Source organism: Oncorhynchus gorbuscha, unplaced genomic scaffold (assembly GCF_021184085.1).
Source record: "Oncorhynchus gorbuscha isolate QuinsamMale2020 ecotype Even-year unplaced genomic scaffold, OgorEven_v1.0 Un_scaffold_3457, whole genome shotgun sequence".
Taxonomy (NCBI): Eukaryota; Metazoa; Chordata; class Actinopteri; order Salmoniformes; family Salmonidae; genus Oncorhynchus; species Oncorhynchus gorbuscha.
The window spans coordinates 28,366-35,000 of NW_025747686.1; the positions used below are offsets into that span (position 1 = coordinate 28,366).

At 36.7% G+C, this 6,635-nt stretch overlaps 1 pseudogene; it reads left to right on the forward strand.

Moving 5' to 3' along the window:
- The window catches only part of LOC124027676, a 34,729-nt pseudogene that overhangs the window by 26,918 nt on the left and 1,176 nt on the right, over positions 1–6,635 (forward strand).

A 6,635-nucleotide genomic window follows, 5' to 3' on the forward strand; every position in this document is an offset into this window, starting at 1 on the left:
ATGTTTTGTTGTAGTCTCTGTTATTGGTAATGGTGAGAGGTTAGCATGTTTTGTTGTAGTCTCTGTTATTGGTAATGGTGAGAGGTTAGCATGTTTTGTTGTAGTCTCTGTTATTGGTAATGGTGAGAGGTTAGCATGTTTTGTTGTAGTCTCTGTTATTGGTAATGGTGAGAGGTTAGCATGTTTTGTTGTAGTCTCTGTTATTGGTAATGGTGAGAGGTTAGCATGTTTTGTTGTAGCCTCTGTTATTGGTAATGGTGAGAGGTTAGCATGTTTTGTTGTAGTCTCTGTTATTGGTAATGGTGAGAGGTTAGCATGTTTTGTTGTAGTCTCCTCTGTTATTGGTAATGGTGAGAGGTTAGCATGTTTTGTTGTAGCCTCTGTTATTGGTAATGGTGAGAGGTTAGCATGTTTTGTTGTAGTCTCTGTTATTGGTAATGGTGAGAGGTTAGCATGTTTTGTTGTAGTCTCTGTTATTGGTAATGGTGAGAGGTTAGCATGTTTTGTTGTAGTCTCTGTTATTGGTAATGGTGAGAGGTTAGTATGTTTTGTTGTAGTCTCTGTTATTGGTAATGGTGAGAGGTTAGCATGTTTTGTTGTAGTCTCTGTTATTGGTAATGGTGAGAGGTTAGTATGTTTTGTTGTAGTCTCTGTTATTGGTAATGGTGAGAGGTTAGCATGTTTTGTTGTAGTCTCTGTTATTGGTAATGGTGAGAGGTTAGCATGTTTTGTTGTAGTCTCTGTTATTGGTAATGGTGAGAGGTTAGTATGTTTTGTTGTAGTCTCTGTTATTGGTAATGGTGAGAGGTTAGCATGTTTTGTTGTAGCCTCTGTTATTGGTAATGGTGAGAGGTTAGCATGTTTTGTTGTAGTCTCTGTTATTGGTAATGGTGAGAGGTTAGCATGTTTTGTTGTAGCCTCTGTTATTGGTAATGGTGAGAGGTTAGTATGTTTTGTTGTAGTCTCTGTTATTGGTAATGGTGAGAGGTTAGCATGTTTTGTTGTAGCCTCTGTTATTGGTAATGGTGAGAGGTTAGCATGTTTTGTTGTAGTCTCTGTTATTGGTAATGGTGAGAGGTTAGCATGTTTTGTTGTAGTCTCTGTTATTGGTAATGGTGAGAGGTTAGCATGTTTTGTTGTAGTCTCTGTTATTGGTAATGGTGAGAGGTTAGCATGTTTTGTTGTAGTCTCTGTTATTGGTAATGGTGAGAGGTTAGTATGTTTTGTTGTAGTCTCTGTTATTGGTAATGGTGAGAGGTTAGCATGTTTTGTTGTAGTCTCTGTTATTGGTAATGGTGAGAGGTTAGCATGTTTTGTTGTAGTCTCTGTTATTGGTAATGGTGAGAGGTTAGCATGTTTTGTTGTAGTCTCTGTTATTGGTAATGGTGAGAGGTTAGCATGTTTTGTTGTAGCCTCTGTTATTGGTAATGGTGAGAGGTTAGCATGTTTTGTTGTAGTCTGTTATTGGTAATGGTGAGAGGTTAGCATGTTTTGTTGTAGTCCTCTGTTATTGGTAATGGTGAGAGGTTAGCATGTTTTGTTGTAGTCTCTGTTATTGGTAATGGTGAGAGGTTAGCATGTTTTGTTGTAGTCTCTGTTATTGGTAATGGTGAGAGGTTAGCATGTTTTGTTGTAGTCTGTTATTGGTAATGGTGAGAGGTTAGCATGTTTTGTTGTAGTCTGTTATTGGTAATGGTGAGAGGTTAGCATGTTTTGTTGTAGTCTCTGTTATTGGTAATGGTGAGAGGTTAGCATGTTTTGTTGTAGTCTCTGTTATTGGTAATGGTGAGAGGTTAGCATGTTTTGTTGTAGTCTCTGTTATTGGTAATGGTGAGAGGTTAGCATGTTTTGTTGTAGTCTCTGTTATTGGTAATGGTGAGAGGTTAGCATGTTTTGTTGTAGTCTCTGTTATTGGTAATGGTGAGAGGTTAGCATGTTTTGTTGTAGTCTCTGTTATTGGTAATGGTGAGAGGTTAGCATGTTTTGTTGTAGTCTCTGTTATTGGTAATGGTGAGAGGTTAGCATGTTTTGTTGTAGTCTCTGTTATTGGTAATGGTGAGAGGTTAGCATGTTTTGTTGTAGTCTCTGTTATTGGTAATGGTGAGAGGTTAGCATGTTTTGTTGTAGTCTCTGTTATTGGTAATGGTGAGAGGTTAGCATGTTTTGTTGTAGTCTCTGTTATTGGTAATGGTGAGAGGTTAGCATGTTTTGTTGTAGTCTCTGTTATTGGTAATGGTGAGAGGTTAGCATGTTTTGTTGTAGTCTCTGTTATTGGTAATGGTGAGAGGTTAGCATGTTTTGTTGTAGTCTCTGTTATTGGTAATGGTGAGAGGTTAGCATGTTTTGTTGTAGTCTCTGTTATTGGTAATGGTGAGAGGTTAGCATGTTTTGTTGTAGTCTCTGTTATTGGTAATGGTGAGAGGTTAGCATGTTTTGTTGTAGTCTCTGTTATTGGTAATGGTGAGAGGTTAGTATGTTTTGTTGTAGTCTCTGTTATTGGTAATGGTGAGAGGTTAGTATGTTTTGTTGTAGTCTGTTATTGGTAATGGTGAGAGGTTAGCATGTTTTGTTGTAGTCTCTGTTATTGGTAATGGTGAGAGGTTAGCATGTTTTGTTGTAGTCTCTGTTATTGGTAATGGTGAGAGGTTAGCATGTTTTGTTGTAGTCTCTGTTATTGGTAATGGTGAGAGGTTAGCATGTTTTGTTGTAGTCTCTGTTATTGGTAATGGTGAGAGGTTAGCATGTTTTGTTGTAGTCTCTGTTATTGGTAATGGTGAGAGGTTAGCATGTTTTGTTGTAGTCTCTGTTATTGGTAATGGTGAGAGGTTAGCATGTTTTGTTGTAGTCTCTGTTATTGGTAATGGTGAGAGGTTAGCATGTTTTGTTGTAACCTCTGTTATTGGTAATGGTGAGAGGTTAGCATGTTTTGTTGTAGTCTCTGTTATTGGTAATGGTGAGAGGTTAGCATGTTTTGTTGTAGTCTCTGTTATTGGTAATGGTGAGAGGTTAGCATGTTTTGTTGTAGTCTCTGTTATTGGTAATGGTGAGAGGTTAGCATGTTTTGTTGTAGTCTCTTTCATTGGTAATGGTGAGAGGTTAGATGTTTTGTTGTAGTTCAAGTCATTGAATTTGGTGAGAGGTTAATGTATAAAAGAACTGTTGTACTGTTATTATAATGGTGAGAGGTTAGTTATGTTTTGTTGTAGTCTCTGTCATTGGTAATGGTGAGAGGTTAGCATGTTTTGTTGTAGTCTCTGTTATTGGTAATGGTGAGAGGTTAGCATGTTTTGTTGTAGTCTCTGTTATTGGTAATGGTGAGAGGTTAATTTTTGAATTTAATGGTGAAAGGACATGTTTTGACTAGTCTCTGTTATTGGTAAAAAGAGGTTAGCATGTTTTTTTCAGTCTCTGTATTTCACCTCCATTAGCATGTTATGTTTAGACTCTTTATTGGTAATGGTGAGAGGTTAGGTTTTGTTGTAGTCTCTGTTTGGTAATGTTAGAGGTTAGCAGGCTGTTATTGGTAATGGTGAGAGGTTAGCATGTTTTGTTGTAGTCTCTGTTATTGGTAATGGTGAGAGGTTAAATGTTTTGTTGTAGTCTCTGTTAAATAGATTAGCATGGTGTAGGACTGTAATGGTGAGAGGTTAGCATGTTTTGTTGTAAATCTGTTATTGGTAATGGTGAATTAGCATGTTTTGTTGTATACTCTGTTACAATGGTAAATTAGCTGATAATGTAATGTAAAGGTTAGATATGTTGTGGACTGTTACTCAATACAATCTAAATGTGATACCTCACTGTCTAAATAGATATGGTGTGGACTGTTACTCAATACAATCTAAATCTGATAATGGTGACTGTTAAATGTTTTGTTGTAGTCTCTGTTATTGGTAATGGTGAAGGTTAAATGTTTTGTTGTAGTCACTGTTAAATAGATTATGTTGTGGACTGTATACTCAATTAATGGTAATGGTGATAGGTTACATGTCTAAATAGATATGGTGTGGACTGTATACTCAATACAATCTAAATCTGATACCTCACTGTCTAAATAGATATGGTGTGGACTGTTTTGTTGTATACTCTGTTAAATGGTGTCTGATACCTCACTGTCTAAATGGTAATGGTGAGGACTGTTAGTCTCAATGTGAGAAAATTCTGTTGATACCTCACTGTCTAAATAGATATGGTGTGGACTGTTACTCAATACAATCTAAATCTGATACCTCACTGTCTAAATAGATATGGTGGACTGTATACTCATGTTTTCCAAATCTGATAGTCACTGTTAAATAGATATGGTGAGGACTGTTACTCAATGTTTCTGTCTGATACCTCTCTGTTAAATGGATATGGTGTTAGATGTTTTGTTGTAACTCAAATACAATTAAATGTGTACCTCACTGTCTAAATGGTAATGGTGAGACTGTTACTATGTTTTGTTGATACCTCTCTAAATGGTAATGGTGAGAGGTTACTCATGTTTTGTTGTAGTCCTCTGTTATTGGTAATGGTGTGGACTGTTACTCAATGTGTTGTGTACAATCTAAATCTGATACCTCACTGTCTAAATAGATATGGTGTGGACTGTATACTCAATACAATCTAAATCTGATTCCTCACTGTCTAAATAGATATGTTTTGACTGTAGTCTCAATTAATGGTAAATGGTGATACCTTAGCACTGTTTTGTTGTAGGTGTGGACTGGTAATGGTGAATTACAATTTTGTTGATACCTCACTGTCTAAATGAGAGACTGTTTTGTTGTACTCTGTTATTGGTAATGGTGAGATTAAATCTGATGTAGTCTCTGTTACTGTCTAAATGAGATATTAGTGTTTTGTTGACTCTGTATTGGTAATACAATCTAAATCACATGTACATCACTGTTAAATGGATAATGGTGAACTGTTACTGGTAATGTTTGTTTTGTTGATACCTCACTGTCTAAATAGATAATGGTGAGACTGTTACTCATGTTTTGGAATTGAGTACCTCACTGTCTAAATAGATAATGGTGAGGAGGTTATATGTTTTGACAATCTAAATCTGATACCTCACTGTCTAATGATTGCTTGTTGTAGTCTCTGTTATAGTAATGGTGTGAGGTTAGCAATGTTTTGTTGATATCACTGTTAAATAGTATGGTGAACTGTTACTCATGTTTTGTTGTACCTCACTGTCTAAATATAATGGTGTGGACTGTTAGCATGTTTTGTTGTAGTCACTGTCAAATAGTAATGGTGTGACTGTATAGCATGTTTTGTTGTAGTCACTGTCTAAATAGATATGTTTTGTGTGTCACTGTATTACTCAATGGTTCAAAATGTTTGATACCTCTCTGTCTAAATAGATATGGTGAGGACTGTTACTCAATGTTTCTAAATTGATACCTCACTGTCTAAATAGATAATGGTGTGACTGTATACTCAATACAATCTAAATCTGATACCTCACTGTCTAAATAGATATGGTGTGGACTGTATACTCAATACAATGACTAAATCTGTAGTCCTCACTGTCTAAATAGATATGGTGTGGACTGTATACAATACAATCTAAATCTGATACCTCACTGTCTAAATAGATATGGTGTGGACTGTTTTGTACTCAATACAATCTAAATCTGATACCTCACTGTCTAAATAGATATGGTGTGGACTGTATACTCAATACAATCTAAATCTGATACCTCACTGTCAAAATAGATATGGTGTGGACTGGTACTCAATACAATCTAAATCTGATACCTCACTGTCTAAATAGATATGGTGTGGACTGTATACTCAATACAATCTAAATCTGATACCTCACTGTCTAAATAGATATGGTGTGGACTGTATACTCAATACAATCTAAATCTGATACCTCACTGTCTGTCTTTGACTGATACTGCTTTTTAAACTGGTCTGGTCAGTCTACTCAAATATTTGTACTATACATGTTTCTCTCTACAAGCAATACTTTGATCATTTATAATTTATAATAATGGTACATTAATTATGAATAGATATGGCAGGTTTCAGGACACTGATATATCTGAATATGTAGAAAAATATACTGCCACTATTTTCACCACCAAAGAATATCAGTGTGATTTTAATATGATTTGACTCTTTGCAGGCTGTCAGGCTGTCTAGTCACAGAGGAAGGCTGTGCTTCTCTGGTCTCAGCTCTGAGGTCAAACCCCTCACACCTGAGAGAGCTGGACCTGAGCTACAATCACCCAGGAGACTCAGGAGTCAGACTGCTCTCTGCTGGACTGGAGGATCCACACTGCAGACTGGAGAAACTCAAGTATGTAGAGGGTTTATGTCAATGTTCATATCAGACATGTTTGACTTATAGGCTCTGTTAAGACAAACATGGTGACCACCACTTGGACAAAGTTTTGTTACTGACACACTGGACAAACATTACACATGTTGACAAACACACACTGGACACAAACACACACAGGACACAACACACTGGACATTGGTACCATGGTGAGAGGTTGACATGTGTGTGTGTCACACACTGGTAATGTGTGTGTTAGCACTGTGTGTGTGTGTGTGTGTGTGTGTGTAATGTTCAGGTGTATCCCTCAATGACTGTCTGTTCTTCTGCTTACCGCTACAGTGTGGAACAT